At 38.0% G+C, this 18355-nt stretch overlaps 1 protein-coding gene across 4 annotated transcripts in view; it reads right to left on the reverse strand.

Moving 5' to 3' along the window:
- Positions 1-14831, reverse strand: part of LOC127445256 (amyloid beta precursor protein binding family B member 2-like) — a 72809-nt gene extending 57978 nt beyond the window's left edge. For 3 of the 4 annotated variants that reach the window (XM_051705181.1, XM_051705180.1, XM_051705178.1), the window contains exon 1: positions 14778-14831. The gene's annotated coding sequence lies outside the window, so the exon portion shown is untranslated. The remainder of the gene's footprint in view (positions 1-14777) is intronic. The other variant, XM_051705179.1, reaches the window with a different exon arrangement.
- Positions 14832-18355: the final 3524 nt, after the last annotated feature.

Raw genomic sequence — 18355 nt, forward strand, 5'->3', positions numbered from 1 at the left:
ACATGAAAAGCATATTTAGCGCTCATAAAGTCAAATGAATGTAATAAGGTTGCTTCATCGCCTGACAGAAATGCGTACGGATGTGGCTGATGTGAGAGTATTAAAATAAAGGTACATCTTTAAACAATGTCTTTATCGATATTTACGCATTGTATCGATAACATTGGATCGTTGGTTGATCGATGAATTGTTACACCCCTATTAGCTATTCAAATTGTGTTTTTTAGCGTAGTATGAGGTAAAGAATCACAATTTATGATTTTATTGCTGATTTGAAATATGTTCTTTGATCGTAATTTTGACCAACTGTTTTTGAGATTTTGGTCTGTCTCCATTCAAGTAGATAGGAGCTGCACTGGCATGACTGGAAATAGCCTCCCGAGAGCGTTCCAAAGATGGCAGACAGTGGACTGACTTGCTAGAAAGACTTTGATCATGTTTTGGCTTTGTTTGGAACTATTTTTGCTGGTAGAGCAAAAATAGACAAAATGGTTGGCCAAATTATTACATTTCTAATCGCAAATTACTCTATTTTAACTTTTTTTCCTATACTCCAAAAATCAAATATGAGTTTTCACTGAAAACCATATGCCATAAAATAGATTTTAACTCTTATTTTAGATTTGATATGAGCTCTTAATTACAATGAGCACAACTGATGTGATAAGGAACACATGAACCCAACACAGATCCCTGAACAATGAACAGAGCAGATGAGCCACAACAAACATGACTTGCAGGCCATTAGAGCAACAGAAACACACACACACACACACACACACACACACACACACACACACACACTCATTCCCACACACACAACAAGGAAATTCAAACAGACACAACAAGCAGAGTGCGAGAAAGAAATTTAGAGCAAAAGAAAGAGATGGTGAGACGTGTGTGTGTATAAATAAGTCTGTTCTATAAAAGCCAACAGAATGAGTCCATTGTTCCCAGTATTTCCTCTGTAAAACACAGTAAAACTGAGGCCATCAGATGCAAAAAAAAAAAAAAAAAATTGTGTTGAGAACTGTTTCAGCTTTAAAAACTGAAACTAGCATTTGACAAATCAAAGCAAAGTCTTCATATTACATAAAACAGATTATCCATGGCTGATCTCTCTCCCACTTTTCTCTCATTTCATTTTTGTGAAACTGTAACTCCTGATCAGATTGTGTAGCTGTACGGTGCACTGAAAAAAGTTATTTGTTGGCTCAACAACAACAACGTATTAAGTTAAATAGCTTTTTCTAAAAAAATTGCATATTTCCGACATTTTTAGTTTTACTTAAAATGTATTAATGTGTGCACCACAAAAATGTAAATAACAGGATGAACTCAAAGTAATGCAGACAATATAATTATGAGGGGTGTCAACTGTCAGTTAAAATTAAGCAAACCTTACTTAAATTTTAACGTATTTTACTACAAACCACGTGATATGCAAGAACGATCGAGAACGCCATTTTGAGAAGCTCGGTGAGGACGGTGGAATCTTTTTCAGATAAGCTGTTTGAGTTTTTTTGAGATAAGTAATTTGAAGCCTTACTATTTAACAGGTAGCATATATGCATCCATCGAGTTGCATGAATGCGTGAGTATTTTAGAAATATGTGCGCATCCATCAAGTTTCACATATGAATGGGAATTTTCTAATTTAAGTATATGTGCGTTTATCTAGTTTTCGCATATGTGCGAGAGGGAGTGGCTGGTCCCTTTTTACTTCTACAGACTATGTAAGTAAGTTTTTCATAAGTATGGGCTATGTGCATGTTCCGTGCATTCATGGGGTTGCTGGCATGCGTGTGCATCTGTGCATCGAGCTTCACATTTTCACGAGCTACTCTCACGTATGTGCGAGTAAGCAAGATGGTTAGTTGTCAATTTTTACTTAAGTTAATATTTTTCAGGGTACATTTATTTTATTTTTAAAGTCAGCTCCTGCATAAGCACCATAAAATATTGCCTACCGAAAGTCTATATTGAACATTTTGACCGTTATTACAAAGAAAAAAAAGGTACATATTTGTGTACTTTTTACTCAAAACCCTAGTTGCTGAGATATCCCCGTGAGATATCTAGTCCTGGTCTCCCCTATTTCATTTTTGTGTGTGTGTGTGTGTGTGTGTGTACAGTTGTAATCAGAAGTTTACATACACTTAGGATGAAGTCATTAAAACTCATTTTTTACCCACTCCACAGATTTCATATTAGCAAACTATAGTTTTGGCAAGTCATTTAGGACATCAACTTTTTTTAGGACAACAACGTAATTTTTCTAACAACTGTTTACAGACAGATTGTTTCACTTTTAATTGACTATATCACAATTCAGAAGTTTACATACACTAAGTTAACTATGCCTTTAAGCAGCTTGGAAAATTCCAGAAAATGATGTCAAGCCTTTAGGCAATTAGCCAATTAGCTTCTGATAGACTAACTGGCTAATTGGAGTCAATTGGAGGTGTACCTGTGGATGTATTTTAAGGCCTACCTTCAAACTTAGTGCCTCTTTGCTTGATATCATGGGAAAATCAAAATAAATCAGCCAAGGCCTTAGAAAAAAATTGTTGGACCTCCACAAGTCTGGTTCATCCTTGGGAGCAATTTCCAAATGACTGAAGGTACCACGTTCATCTGTACAAACAACAGTACGCAAGTGTAAACACCATGGGACCACGCAGCCATCATACCGCTCAGGAAGGAGACGCATTCTGTCTCCTAGAGACGAACGTAGTTTGGTGCGAAAAGTGCAAATCAATCCCAGAACAACAGTAAAGGACCTTGTGAAGATGCTGGAGGAAACAGGTAGACAAGTATCTATATCCACAGTAAAACGAGTCCTATGTCGACATAACCTGAAAGGCTGCTCAGCAAGGAAGAAGCCACTGCTCCAAAACTGCCATAAAAAAGCTAGACTACAGTATGCAAGTGCACATGGGGACAAAGATCTTACTTTTTGGAGAAATGTCCTCTGGTCTGATGAAACAAAAATTGAACTGTTTGGCCAAAATGACCATCGTTATGTTTGGAGGAAAAAGGGTGAGGCTTGCAAGCCGAAGAACACCATCCCAACCGTGAAGCATGGCGGTGGCAGCATCATGTTGTGGAGGTGCTTTGCTGCAGGAGGGAATGGTGCACTTAGATGGCATCAGGAGGAAGGAAAATTATGTGGATACACTGAAGCAACACCTCAAGACATCAGAAAGGAAGTTAAAGCTTGGTCACAAATGGGTCTTCCAAATGACAATGGACAATGACCCCAAGCATACCTCCAAAGTTGTGGCTAAATGGCTTAAGGACAACAAAGTCAAAGGAATTGGAGTGGTCATCACAAAACCCTGACCTCAATCCGATAGAAAATTTGTGGGCAGAACTGAAAAAGCGTGTGCGAGCAAGGAGGTTTACAAACCTGACTCAGTTACACCAGTTCTGTCTGGAGGAATGCGCCAGAATTCCAGCAACTTCTTGTGAGAAGCTTGTGCAAGTCTACCCAAATGTTTGACCCCAGTTAAACAATTTAAAGGCAATGCTCCCAAATACTAACAAAGTGTTTGTAAACTTCATTCTCTCTACAATTATTCTGACATTTCACATTCACTTTCACATTTCGATTAAAATAGTGATCCTAACTGACCTAAGACAGGGAATGTTTTCTACGATTAAATGTCAGGAATTGTGAAAAACTGAGTCTAAATGTATTTGGTTAAGGTGTATGTAAACTTCTGACTTCAACTCTATATGACCGCTCCACAGAATGCTAGATCTTATGGTTTATTAGGCTACATCTGTTTAAACAAGATATGCACAAATTTGCAGATGGTATATGATATTAGTTTTATAGATATTTGCCTTTTTATCATTAGACAAGACAGTTATAAGTTACAAGGAACTGTTGAGGAGAGAGAGGGAGAATGAAACAGATGCAAGCAAGCGATTCTCAGCGCACTCAAGAAACTCAACGCACCTGATGCAGCAACCGCTCCATTATAAACTGTATGCTTATTATGATCTTCTTTGAAGTGTTTATAAAGTGCTCTCATGCGATGGGTATTTTGGGTCATGCTTGTTTCCGCTTCAACTTGTCTCAGTCGTTTTTCAAACGAGTTTCATCATGCAACACATTTTTCACTGGGCTGTAAAGTGACGTCACTGATGTACCTTCTCCGTGCTTGCCGCAAATATCCAACTAATCGATAATGAAATTAGTTGTTGATGATTTTCATTATAGATAATTATCGATTTAATCGATTAGTTGTTGCAGCCCTAAAAAAAACCTATCGGCCGATTAATCGGTTATCATCTTTTCCACCACCTTAGTTATCGGTATCAGCAAAATTCACTATCGATCGACCTAGTATCAAGAAAATAACATCCCAATCAATAATCGATATATCAATATTAGAAATGAAACTACCTATAAAACACCCAGACACCATTGCAACCAGCTACCAATGCCCTAGCAACCTCCCATAGCACCCTAGCAACCATAAAGCAACACAATAACAACCAACCAGAACACCTCAGCATCGCTGCAGTGACTTTTGCATCAATAACCACCATTTACATTTTCTACAGGAATGATTCAACGTTGAGTAGTAAGTGTAGTAAGATTTTGTTAAATGGTGGAGAAACAAGCTATCATAAAACATTTGGAAAATTTAGAGTTCCTCTTGCTTTTGGCTTGTAATGGGTGGATAAATTTAAATTTATAGCAGCAGAGATGGCTGATTGGAGGTATACACACACACACACACACACACACACACACACAGACACAAACAAACACACACACACATACACACACACACACACACACATAAATACGCATGCATTGGACCTGTCAGGTTTGAGAGCACATTGCTCTGAGGCACAAAAATTACCATAGAAATTACCATCTACACATGATAGCCTTGACAAACATATACATATGCACACACGCAGCCAAGGAATATTGGAAATGCAGATTTACTCTCATGTGCATATGTAACCTGCATTTCACCTTATCCTTCTGTTGAAAAAAAGGATGGACGTCAACAGAGTTTGCTAATGGGAGAACATTCAACAAGGAGAGGCAGAAGTTTAGTGTGCAGCGACTGCATTTGTGTCTTTCACATCTCCATGTCTGACATGCCTGACACAATTTCATTTCTTCCATCACAACTGAAGGTCGACCAAATAGAGGCAGATACAAATTCATCCAGAAAAAAAGAATAAATATGTTTTCTTTTCACAAAAAAGCATGAAGAAAAGTCTGGCTGAGCTGACATGCCAACACACAATAACTCTGAACAAACACACAGAGGAATGTGAGTGTGTGTGTGCTGTGTACTCAGGTACTGTGAAAACATCCACAGGAAATAGGAAGTGATGTCAGGCTTGTCAATAACTGTGACCTCTCATTTCAAGGGGTCAGTGTATTGAATTATCAGGCAAATCAGTGTTTTTATGTGTGTGTTTTTTTAATGCCAGGCAAATAATGCAACCCACCTCTCTTTCTCACAAACACAAACACACACACACACACACACATATATAGTAGTGTCACATTGCTCACATTGGTGAGGAAAAGATCCATACATTTTCACACTTTCTTTAAAAAAACAGACCATATGGCTGTCTGATTCCAAAAGCAACAGAGAGAAAGAAAGAGAGAGCAGGGGGATTCAATTCAAGTTTCAAGTCTGGTCAAGGTCCGGTCTCTACATTTCCTTCCCAGCAAAGGTCCGGAGAAAACTTGCACGGTGTCAGTAGTCAGTATGGCTTTGAAATTATGTTTTTCAATTTTTCAAACTTTTTTTTTTTATAGTTATTATAACTTTCCACATTGGCAGCAATAGTACTTTGTAAAAAAAAAAAAAACCCCGGTCAAATTAGTCTCTTCAAAGCAGAGATGAGGATACTGGCCCAGAGACAAAGCCAAAGCAGTGGGGTCTGAGGGATCTTTTCAACCAAAACATTAGGCTAATATATTTCATAGACTTGATTAGTCGAGGACACTTGGATATTAATATTACAAGATAAGATCAACATTTGTTTTCAAGCTGGGTGACAGCAGTCCATTTTTTGTGTTAGAATATATTTACATTCAGATACCTATGTATGGGCCATTGGAGTACTTTTGACAGAGAAAATATAGGTTACAGTATGGGGGTTCAGGGGTAACCCCTGAGAGAAAATTTGGAACATTTTAAATGTCTGAATGGACCATTTTTTTAAAGTGAGAATCTAAGCAATAAACTAACAATTTACATCTTAAAGATTTGTTTTTTCTCCCCAATTTGGAATGCCCAATTCCCAACGTGCACTAAGTCCTCGTGGTGACGTAGTGACTTGCCTCAATCTGGGTTGCGGATGACGAATCTCAGTTGCCTCTGCGTCTGAGACCGTCAATCTGCGCATCTTATTATGTGGCTTGTTGAGCACGCACATTACCATGAAGACATAGCATGTGTGGAGGCTTCACGCTGTTCTCTGCAGCAACCATGCACAACACACCACGTGCCCCACTGAGAGCGAGAACCACATTATAGTGACCACAAGGAGGTTACCCCATGTGAATCTACACTCCCTAGCAACAGGGCCAATTTGGTTGCTTAGGAGACCTGGCTAGAGTCACTCAGCATGCCCTGGGATTTGAACTAGCGAACTAGCGAACCAGTGAGCTCCAGAGGTGGTAGCCAGCGTCTTTACTTGCTAAGCTACCCAGGCCCCCCAACAATTTACATCTTAAAAATACTATTTTCTTAAATTAAGTATAAATGGGTGACTATGAATTAATGGGAACGTTCTCATAAGAAGCAGAGAACTCTACTAGCCAGGTTGACTAATAATTTCTATTAATTATAACTAATAATCAGAGATGATGACATCTAAAAATTAAAACCAAAAAACTGTTTGTCACGAAAGGCACGTAAGATGCTGATTAATAAAGCTAAATTTAGACGGAAAAAGACGCTAGTCTAAAAAAGGTGACACGTGAACTTTTCCTGTCATTTATCAGACAGATGAGATAGTTTCACTTTACTTTATTCTCATTTTCTGCAGTGTGTTTCAGCAAAAGATGCCAGTCTCCATCTACATTACTGCTCACTGTGTCTCCGCTGCTGTTGTTAAAATAAACGCGCCTGGATCTCTATGTAGCCTAATCAGGCTTTATGCGATGCCTTGTGTTTTTCGCGAGGGAGAGAGACAGCACACACAGAGCAGGAAATGAAGCGTATTCGGCACTTGAGAAAAAGATGATATTGCACTGATCACCCCTGAGTGCCAATGTGGTGTGTATAGCTCCGTTGTTTTGACACACTGCTCACTAAAACTGTAGAAACGTTAAGACAGGACAACCGTTGTTATTATCTCGCGGTCTGGATTCAACCAAGCCAGGGTCCGGACTCGGACCACAGTCCGCTAATTGGTGACAGCTGGAGTAGTGAATAAGAAATAACAATACAACCCTCCTATTGTTAGGCCAGGAAAGAAAACAGACATCAGGAGTCAGGACACACACACATACTGGACTGGACACACACAGTGGGAATGAAACAGCACTTTCATAATCCTGAGTCAAGCCGAAGGCAACTATTGGTCAAATGAGAAGAGTGTGATAATAATCCACACACACACACACACACACACACACACACACACACACACATGCCGTGATCCTAGCCCCCTTCCATCAGCAGGACAGCAGAACTAATCAAGGCTGAATTACGAAGCCTGGCTGCTCGCTCTACAGTACTAAACTTGAATCTTCGAACAAAACCCAGAACCTTCGAAGTGGATCAAAATGTAAACAGAGTAAAAAAGAACCTTGTTCTCACATCTCTTTCTGTTCACACCAAAACAGGACTGAGATCTTATTTTGGTTGAGAATGGTCTCAGTCCAGTTTGCATTCACTGATGGAATAGCAAGCTCAAACTCAGAGCCTGCAGCAACAACACTTTCCTATAAAACATTATAATAGAGCCATTACCCAACAGTGCAGATGCCCCTGTACTAAATACACCCCCCCCCCCCCTTCAGCCATCAGCTGCAGTCTACAGGACACCTCCCTCTCGCCCCTCTCTCTCTCTTTTTCCCTCTTCATCTCTCTATCCCCCTCTGACTCACTTTTTCCTCAGTCAGCAAGTCCAGACCCTTAAAGAGGGAGACAGAGACATAGTGCAGCAGCCTGCTGGAATATAAACCACTACACACACACACGCACATGCGCGCGTGTCTGTATACCCAGAGGATGCTGCTATTAGCAGTGACATCACATGGCGCTTACCTAAAAAAAAACACGCGCTGCAACAACGATACCAGATCCTGTATGGAGATGCTTACCCATACTCTGAAATTGTCATATCACTCCAGTCTGCTGCTCAAGGAGAGACGTGTGTGTGTGGGGGGGGGGGGGGGGGAATGAAAAGTGGGATATTTTTTCGGATATTTACAATTGATAGACTAGCTATCAGGAATTTGTGAAGTTCATCTTTTAATCAATTTGATTTTGATGGAATAGCTCACCCAACAATTAAAATGATGTCATTATTTACACATCCTCATTTCATTCCAACCCAGAATTATTTTCTTTCATCCATGAAAGACAAATGAACTAATTTTGAAGAATCTTTCAGCAGCTATTTGCAGTGCATATTGACCATGACTGTATAGCTCCAATGAGAATAAAATAAAAACACCACAGTCCATTAAAATAGTCCATTAGACTTGTCTGATATATTCCAAGTCTTCTGAAGCCATATGATACCTTTGTGTTTTAAAATAGTATTGTCGCTGATTACATGTTTCTTAAAGGATTAGTTCACCCACAAATGAAAATTCCCTCATGATTTAACTACCTTTAAGCCATCCCAGATGTGTATGCCTTTCCTTCTTCAGCAGAACCGAAATGAAGAATTTTATTTGTCCATATTTTATTTCAGATTTGTTTGTCCATAAAATGCAAGTAAACGGGTGCCATCAGGCTGCTGGCTGTTTGACGGGCACATTTAGGCAGCACACAAGTAATCCAAACGACTCCAGTTGATCAGTTAATGTCTTCTGAAGCAAATCAATAGGTTTGTGTAAAAAATAAATTGATAATTAAAAAGTTTTTAATTTAAATCGTTGCTTCCGCCCAGTGCTGTATTTCTGTTTGAAATGAACTAATTCTCGTATGACGCTCATTCCTCTGTTGTATACAAATTATCAATTTTAACAAAAGTATCAATTAATTTTTTACAAAAACCTATCAATTTGCTTCAGAAGACATGAACAAAACACTGGCATCATGTGGATTACTTTTATGCTGCCTAAATATGCCTTTTGGACTGTCAAATAGCCAGCAGCCTGATGGCATCCGTTTACTTGCATTATATGGACAAACAGAGCTGAAATGGGCTTCTAAAATTCTTCACTTTGGTTCTGCTGAAGAAGAAAAGTCATTGACATCTGGGATTGCTTAAAGGTAAGTAAATTATGAGAGAATTTGAAGTGGGTTGTGTTTTTGTGCACTTTGTCTCTGTCAATCATGCAACACATTTTCACTGGGCTGTAAAGTGACTTCGTTGACAGAGCTTCTCCGTGCTCACCACACTTATCAAACTAATCGATGATTTTCATGATATCGATAATCGATGATTGAGAATTATTATTAATTAGTAGTCATTATTAGTTGTTGCAGCACTACATTAGTTCATATGTGTGTGTTGTAATTGACTTTGACACACCATTTCGAATACGTGGGATGGAGAGTGAGATTTCAGAGCTTTGCATAAGGGAAAGATTTTCAATTAATAATAACTTAAATTTGCACTACAGACTACTTTTATGGTTCTTTTATGATGTTTTTGGTTTTGCTTTAAAGCCATGGCCACTATGAAGTGTCTCTGAATGGAAAAGAGCTAGGTGACGACTCTTCAAAAATTCTCCTTTTGTGTTCCACGGTAAAAAAATATAATATCAGCATCCGGGGTTTAAAAGGCATGGGGATGGGGAAATGACTTTTCGATTTTGAAGAGAATTTTCATTATTGTGTGAACTTCAAATTGGAAAATAAAATGTATTGTTTATAAAGTCGGAGAAACTCACTCACGAACACAGAATGAAAAATATCATTGTACATTCTGGTACGTTGTAACAGATAAAATGTGTGTTTTCATTTGTATAATGTCTCATCAAAAAAATTGAAATCTGCTATCTAGAATGCTAGTATTGAGAATTTGAGCCTGTAAAAAAAAAAACTCAAGCCCACAATGAACATGACAGCTGCTGCATCATAAGGGTTTAATACAAGCAGTATCCAACGCATGCTGCTGATTACCATGAAATGACACAAAAGTCGTGACAATCAGACATTGTGTTGAGCGATAGAGATTGTTTGAGCGATCATGACCACTTTCAGCTTCACTCCCTTCAATATGTTCACTCGCGGCGTCAATCAAACGCGCACTCTAAAGGTGCTCTCAATATCTCAACAGTCACTCATCTCAGCGCTATTCTGTGAGGATCCCAATTTAAATCAGATTAATGTTGGTCAAATTACCACTAATCACAGCAGTGACATTTTAACAATAACGGCACCACGTCTTCATGCATTTGCTTAATAATTAGTGATTTGTGTTACAGCAAATCAGTAAACAAATCATAGATATTAATGTTTTCTCACTGGAGCAGTTTTAGAGCTTGTAATGGATATATTTTTCTTATTTTTGAATGTATCTATACTGTGTGTGATGCTCTCATGGTTTTTACTGCTTACCAGTATATCACAATAACCTAGTTTCCATCCACTTTCCGTGCTGTTTTGTTATCGACAAAGTGAAAATGTGTAAAAAAAAATTGCGAAATTTGACAAGGAGTCAAGGGATTCAAATGGCCTTTTATCGATAAAAATGGTGTGCGTGATGATGTCATGCTTAAAAAAACACTTTGTCGCATACGTTTTGGTTTATCGCAAAAGAAATCTGCCCTTTCCGTTCCGTTTCCATACAGAAATGTGTGTATATCGCTAATTGTATACTTTTCGCCTCCCTAAATTTGTTTTCCCTTAAGTTTTGGTAAAATGGGGAGAGTATTGAGACAATTCATTGAAATTAGCCAGCTTACTGTCATTTTAATTTCACAAATAAATGCAATCAGAAGACGAGGAACTGCAATCAAAAGGGAGCAGTTGCCCTTCTGATAGGACTGTAATATTGGTCCTGATGTTGCACCTATCGCAGGTTGCCATCGGTTCCAACCCGAAAGCGAATCGTCATGGCCCTGTTCAAGCTGGCAACCTGCACCAAGTAGTGGGGGAAACTTTCAGTCTTAGTATAAGGACCATCCATTGATGTGTATATGCGGTGTGCACAGCTATTAAGAAAAACTGATGCTGTGTAATATCAGGGTTTACATATGATACATTCCTGATATTCAACAGGCTATTTTGAACAATCATCTAATCTAAAGCTTTGCCATCACAACTGCATTATGTCCCGCATATTTGTCCAGCAACTTTTAACGATCAACTGAACATGACTGTCATCTCAAATTAATTTTAGCATCATAATGCAATTTATATTTTCTGAAGAAGCTCAGCAAATGCGATCCGAGTTAAAGAGGGTTAGATTTAAAATATTTAAACGTTTTAAAATGTTCAAAAGCTAGTTTTCTGAAAGTAGTTTTAGTAAAATATTTGTATCTAGTCTTGAAAAAAGAACATTCTGAGAATGTCATTCAACCGACTTTTTTCGTCTACAGAAGAGGGTAAGGCTAATTTACATTTGTGTAAAGAAAAGAAAAGTACATAGGCCTAGCAATATAATTTTTTCATTTGGTAATTGATTTTTGAAATGTAATGCTTTATTCGTTTGGTAATTTATTTTATTTAATACAGGGAATTTTTTTTAAAGTAAGTTTAAATTAATTGCAAACGGTGGCCATTCATTTGTTCTCTGTGCATTTGTCGATGACAGGTATTTGTGTTGGCACTCCTGAATGTGTCATGACGCAGATGTGTTTGCAGCATCAGATCTGTGCAGGTATGCCGTTAAGACCAACCCATAACAGTGTGAGTAATGCTTCACGAACAATATACTGGCTTTCAAGGATATTTACCTTGTCGTCATGATTATCACAGGCTAACGGTTGGGGTAAATTCGGTATTTTTGCATTAATGGCAATTTTCTCAATAAAAAGTGTTTCCTAACCAGTTTTTTGCAACATTCGAAGTATAAATATATTATGTGCGGGGGGATTTCTCCTGAAGTCCTCTAACATCTCCACTGTTTTGAGCATGTTCAGCTCAAGGTTGTTGTGACTGCACCAGACAGCCTGCTGATCAACCTCCCACCTGTATGCAGACTCGTCACCGTCACGGATGAGGCCGATGACTGTGGTGTCATCTGCAAACTTCAGGAGCTTGACAGTGGGGTCTTTTGCAGTGCAGTCATTAACATCCCTGAGGAGCACCAGTGCTAATAGTGAGGATCCCAGATGTGAGTTTCCCCAGTCTCACTAGCTGCTGCCTGTCTGTCAGAAAGCTGGTGATCCAACGACAGATTAATAATAAACTTAATAATGTAATCATGAATGCTGCCATCCTATGCGACTGTATCGCTAATGATTTTACCTTTAAAACACAATCGTGGCAACAAATATATGTTAAATACCATGTAAAATATATATACAGTATAATAAGAACAAATGACCAACATGTATATATATATATATATATATATATATATAAACATTAACCATGATAAATCTTATAGCAAGCATTGCATCTATAACAAATCCTGATGAACAGACAGCTTGGAAAAAAGAGTGCTCACTTTTTTCCCACAACCGCCCTCAGCAAAGCATTCCAGCAGACTTTCATTCCCAAAACAGAGACCTTGCCCCAGCTAGAGCACAAGGAAATACGAATCCTGAACAAGGGTACTATTTTCACTACAGCTGACCAGAAAAATAAATAAAAAATACATCCACTGAGCTGATCTTGCACAACAAATAGACAAGGAATCAAGGGATAAAAGTCAGGTTTAGGAGATCATGAAGAAGAGAATGCCACAGGAAAAGACAACTGGACAGAGCAGAGAATTACGCAAAAATTTCCTCCACTATTATCCACATAGTTCTTTACAGTAACTAGCTTGCTGTATATAATTCAAAGTCCTTATACTTTCCATTACTAACACACAGTAGACTGTATATTATATGGGGCACAGCAATTATTATAATGGATCATCCTTATGTAATAAAAAGTTTTGAATTAGGCGATAAATAGTATATTTTTCACTATAGTGAAACTAAGAAAAGGGATAATTCACCCAAAAATGAGAATTCTTTCATTATTTACTCACCCTCAAGCCATCCCAGATTAGTACGACTTTCTTCTGCAGAACACGAACAAAGATATTTAGAAGAATATCTCAGGGTTCAAAACTTTGAAGCTCAAAAAGCACAAAAAGGGAGCATAAATGTAATCCATCTGACTCTAGTGGTTTAATCCATGTCTTCAGAAGTAATTTGATAGATGGTGGTGAGAAACAGATCAATATTTAAGTCCTTTTTTACTACAAATCTCCGATTTCACTTTCACATTCTTCTTGTGTTTTTGGTGATTTGCATTCTTCGTGCATATCGCCGCCTACTTGAGCAGGGAGGACTGAACCACTGGAGTCATATGGATTACTTTTATGCTGTCTTTATGTGCTTTTTTGAGTTTCAAAGATTTGGACCCTTTTGACTTGCATTTTATCTTCATTTGTGTTCTGCAAATTCAACGTGAAGCATTTACGTGTTTCCATTGATCATGGTATAAATATTGGGGGTTGTACTTGCTTGTTTTGATTATTGGGGGGTTACCTCCTCCCCATCCCTCCTGGAAACTACGCCCCTGCCCTGGACTAATTTTTATGGGAAAGCCAGAGCTAGTAAATGCCTGCGGTATGCGGTATTATTGGCTATTGTACTAGTTCGGAGAATAGGAAATGGTATTAAAGGAACATGTATGCGCTTGGTGCTGCCTATGCCTGCCGCAGAACGGGCGTCATGAAACCGGACTAGACCGTCGCCACTGCGCACCTACAGCACACAGGCCTAAGGGCGCGCGGCAGTGCTGTAGATGTGTGTCGCAATGTCGACTGTCAGCCGCTACGTGCATGCGCTCACATTGATTTCTCGTAAAGCACAGTATATCGCTTTAACTTTAACGTGCGTGTCTGTCTCAAGCCCGTATGACAGATCTATCGATTCCCGCAGCTTTGACTTTTCCTATAGCTTGGCCTTGAGTACGGGACCGGGGGGAGGCGACTCGAGTGAAATAAATAACCGTGGAACTGGCAAAATAAACGTAATGTTCGGTCTAAATGTCACGTTTTATTTGTTAATATACACCCTAATTTTGGAATGGCATTCCCCGCAAAAGCGAAGGCTCAACAGCCACAAAGTGACCCGTTAAGTCAAGCTAAATTCGGAAGGAGGGCTGCGACCACACACACGACCCCCGAACACACCATTTCATCTCAACTGAAACGAACAGGATATAATAATGTCAAACACGCGCCAAAATGTTACAATGTAACCAGCGATATTGTGTTTATATTATTGTTGCTGCATTCGAACGTCCGCTCGGGGATACAATGTAACGACCATAAACGATACAGTTAAAAGCCCTTCTGCCTGGGCGTCTGTCGAAACATGTCCTTTAAACTTTATATTTCCAATCTTTTAAAACGTATTTATACCAAACGTGTCAAACGCCTGCAGTTCTAATGTCCAGGTAAGATTTTTGTACATCACTCACCTCAGATGTCAGCACCCTCTCTCGTTCTCTTTCTCTTTACTCTCTCTCTCTCTCTCTCTCCCTCTCCCTCTCCCTCTCCCTCTCCCTCCCTCCCTCCTCCCTTCCAGATGTCGGGCGGACTCTTCCAATCCGCGACTCTCCGGAAGGGAGCGAACCAATGAGCGAGCGAGAGAAGAGAGAGCATGTGACGGAAAGTTTGGAGAACAGGAATGAGAAGATTACACTCTTTAAAGGAATATGCCATGTTCAACTCAATCGACGGAATTTGTGGCATAATGTTGATTACCACAACAATTAATTTCGACTCGTCCCTCCTTTTCTTTGAAAAAAGCAAAATCGAGATTATTGTGAGGCACTTACAATGGAAGTGACCAATTAAATACACAAAATAGGTACAACAGTTCTCATGTGTACATTTGTTCGTACAAACATCCATACATAAATACATATGCCTTTACATATCAGTTCATATATACATTTACTCAAAATTACACATACATGTGTTTACCTCTACTTTCAGATATTATATATATATATATATATATATATATATATATATATATATATATATATATATATATATATATATTGTGTGTGTAACTTAAATATTTTATTTAATGTAAGAGTTTATAGTTCCAAACAACTCGTAACCTAAGATTAGTCAGTTTATATTTTCTTCTTTTCTGCCATCTTTCTTCCAATATGTATTCTTGATTTCTTATCCTATCAGTTATAAACTCCATATTAAATATTTCATCTATTGTTGTTTCCCATATGTATAACCTGTGGTGGTTTGACTTTAACCAATTTTTAGTACTTGCGATTTTCAAAATTCTAAATAAATATATGGTAATGTGGTAACATCTAAATTAGCTAACTGGTGTTATTAAATATAACAATATTAGGCCTATTTAATCTGAATAAATGTATCAGGTCACATTAAGAAACATAATAATGTTATTATTATGATAAATCAAGTAGAAATATATCCTTGAGGTAACAACTGCATGTTACCACTTTTTTCAATAAATTAATGAGTGACTGAAAAGATCCTATGACCCAATTTATAGTGGTTTTGCATAAATTGTTGTGGATTAAAGGGATAGTTCACCCAAAAATGAAAATTCTCTCATCATTTACTCACCCTCATGCCATCCCAGATGTGTATTACTTTCTTTCTTCAGCAGAACACAAATGAAGATTTTTAGAAGAATATTTCAGCTCTGTAGGTCCATACAATGCAAGTGAATGGTGACCAAAACCTTGAAGCTCCAAAAAGCACATAAAGGCATCATAAAAGTAATCCATACGACTCCAGTGTTTTAATCCATATTTTCAGAGGTGATATAATAGGTGTCAATATTTAAATCATTTTTTGCTTGAAATTCTTCTCCCTTCCCAGTAAGGGGCGATATGCATGCATAATGTGAATCACCAAAAACACAAGAAGAATGTAAAAGTGATCTGTTTCTCACCCACACCTATCATATCACTTCTGAAGATATTGATTTAACCACTGGATTACTTTATGCTGATTTATGTGCATTTTGGAGCTTCAAAGTTCTGGCCACCATTCACTTGCATTGTATGGACCAAAAGAGCTGAGAAATTCTTCTAAAAATCTTCATTTGAGTTCAGAAGATAAAAGAAAGTCATACACATCTGGAATGGTATGAGTGTGAGTAAATGATGAGATAATTTTTATTTTTGGTTAAACTATTCCTTTAAGGAACTAACAGCTGTCCTATGTCTAGACTGATATAATGTTACATCATCTTCCTCCAGTGAAGAAAGCACAGGAGGAGAAAGAGGTGCTTGTATCAGTGTGCATGTTAAACAAGATACCCATTAACCATCTGTGCTGATTATATGTGGGGGATAGGGGGATGGGAGAGAGTTTTGGTGTGAACCCTGACCCCACAGACTGCACCAAGCTAGTTTATTTGACACTCCAGGGTAAATTGAATTCCAGAGGTCTCCTCTGTCTGAACTAGTGTATGTGTGTTACACTCTTTAGAAAGATAGACACATGTTGCAATACTGTTCAAATACTGACTGAAAGATTGCATATAAATCTCTATTTACCCAGAATTAAGAATTGCTTTAGTATGAAAAACACATGCAAAACTGTATTTAAGATTAAGCTGCTCTGAGGATTATCAAAGTAGGAAGTTTAAAGTAAGTTTTGATGTGTTTTGCTGAAATGTAATTTTTTAGTTAGTTTAGATTCTATGGTAATATGTGACTAAATAATATAATCATAATAATGAATAATAAGATTGAATCAACCTGAATACAATAGGTTACAATTTACTAAGTATTAGGGTCAGATCAGGTAGAAATAACTTATAAAGGTTAAGAACTGCACATGTTGACTTTTTACAGTGTGTTTGAGAATAAGAGAATAAGTGGTTGGATGAAAAAGCTGCAGAAACAATGCAAATTTCCTGTCCAGAAAGCACTCGCTCAGACATGCTGTCTCAAGTGACCCAGAGGTCAAACTCCACTGCTCAAAGTAACACCTATGTCAAGCACAGAGACATTGTATTTCATGTGCTGTATGAAAGAGTGTGGAGTCAGGAATCAGACATAATCACAATCGAGTCATTACTGAACCTCCATCAGTGAAGATTCACCAAAATGCTCAGCACGCTTAGAGGTCTCATCGCAAAAAACACACACTTTCTACTGTAATTCATTGCAAGATCCAGTTCGATTAGTTTAAATAATATCTTGTTTAGATGGATGAACCAACTATTCCCCTCTTTATTTCTCATAGACTCATTAGCAGGGGCGTAGATTCCAGGGGGGATGGGGGGAGGTCCAATAATCAAAACAATCAAGTACAATCCCCCCCCCACCCCATTATTTATACCGCGATCAATGGAAACTTGTAAATGCTTCATGCTGCAACCCCCCAATGTTCAAGCCAAATCTACACCCTTGCTCATTAGTATGCATTAACTATTAATTTATCCCTGTCTGAAGATTCAAGGAGCTTAATTGTCAAGGATTTAAAGGAATATTCTGGGTTCAATACAAGTTAAGTTCAATCAACAGCATTTTTGGCATAAATCTGATTACCACAAAAAAATTATTTTGACTCATTGCTCCTTTTCATTAAAAAACGCAAAAATCGAGGTTACAGTGAGGCATTTACAATGGAAGTGAATGGGGCCAATTTTTGAAGGGTTTAAAGGCAGAAATGTGACGTTTACAATTTTATAAAAGCACTTACATTAATTCTTCTGTTAAAACGTGTGTATTATTTGAGCTTTAAAGTTGTTGAAGTCATCATCATAATTTACGGCGGTTTTAGGATTTACGTTGTTACGTCGTCATGGCAATGAAGTTGTACAATTGGAAATAGCTTCACACAGAAAAGGTTAGTAAGCGATAAAATCATGTTAAAATGCATATTGTTCACTCCTTGTGGCTATACGTTTGAAACAGTATTATATGAGAATTATACTGTATGCATGTATTATCTGATGTCAAATATCACAGGAAAACATTTTTTCCTTCAATACCTTGTTAGAAGAGTTGTGAGGTTGTTTTAAGATGCTATGTATAACAAA

The sequence above is a fragment of the Myxocyprinus asiaticus genome, chromosome 8 (assembly GCF_019703515.2).
Source record: "Myxocyprinus asiaticus isolate MX2 ecotype Aquarium Trade chromosome 8, UBuf_Myxa_2, whole genome shotgun sequence".
Taxonomy (NCBI): Eukaryota; Metazoa; Chordata; class Actinopteri; order Cypriniformes; family Catostomidae; genus Myxocyprinus; species Myxocyprinus asiaticus.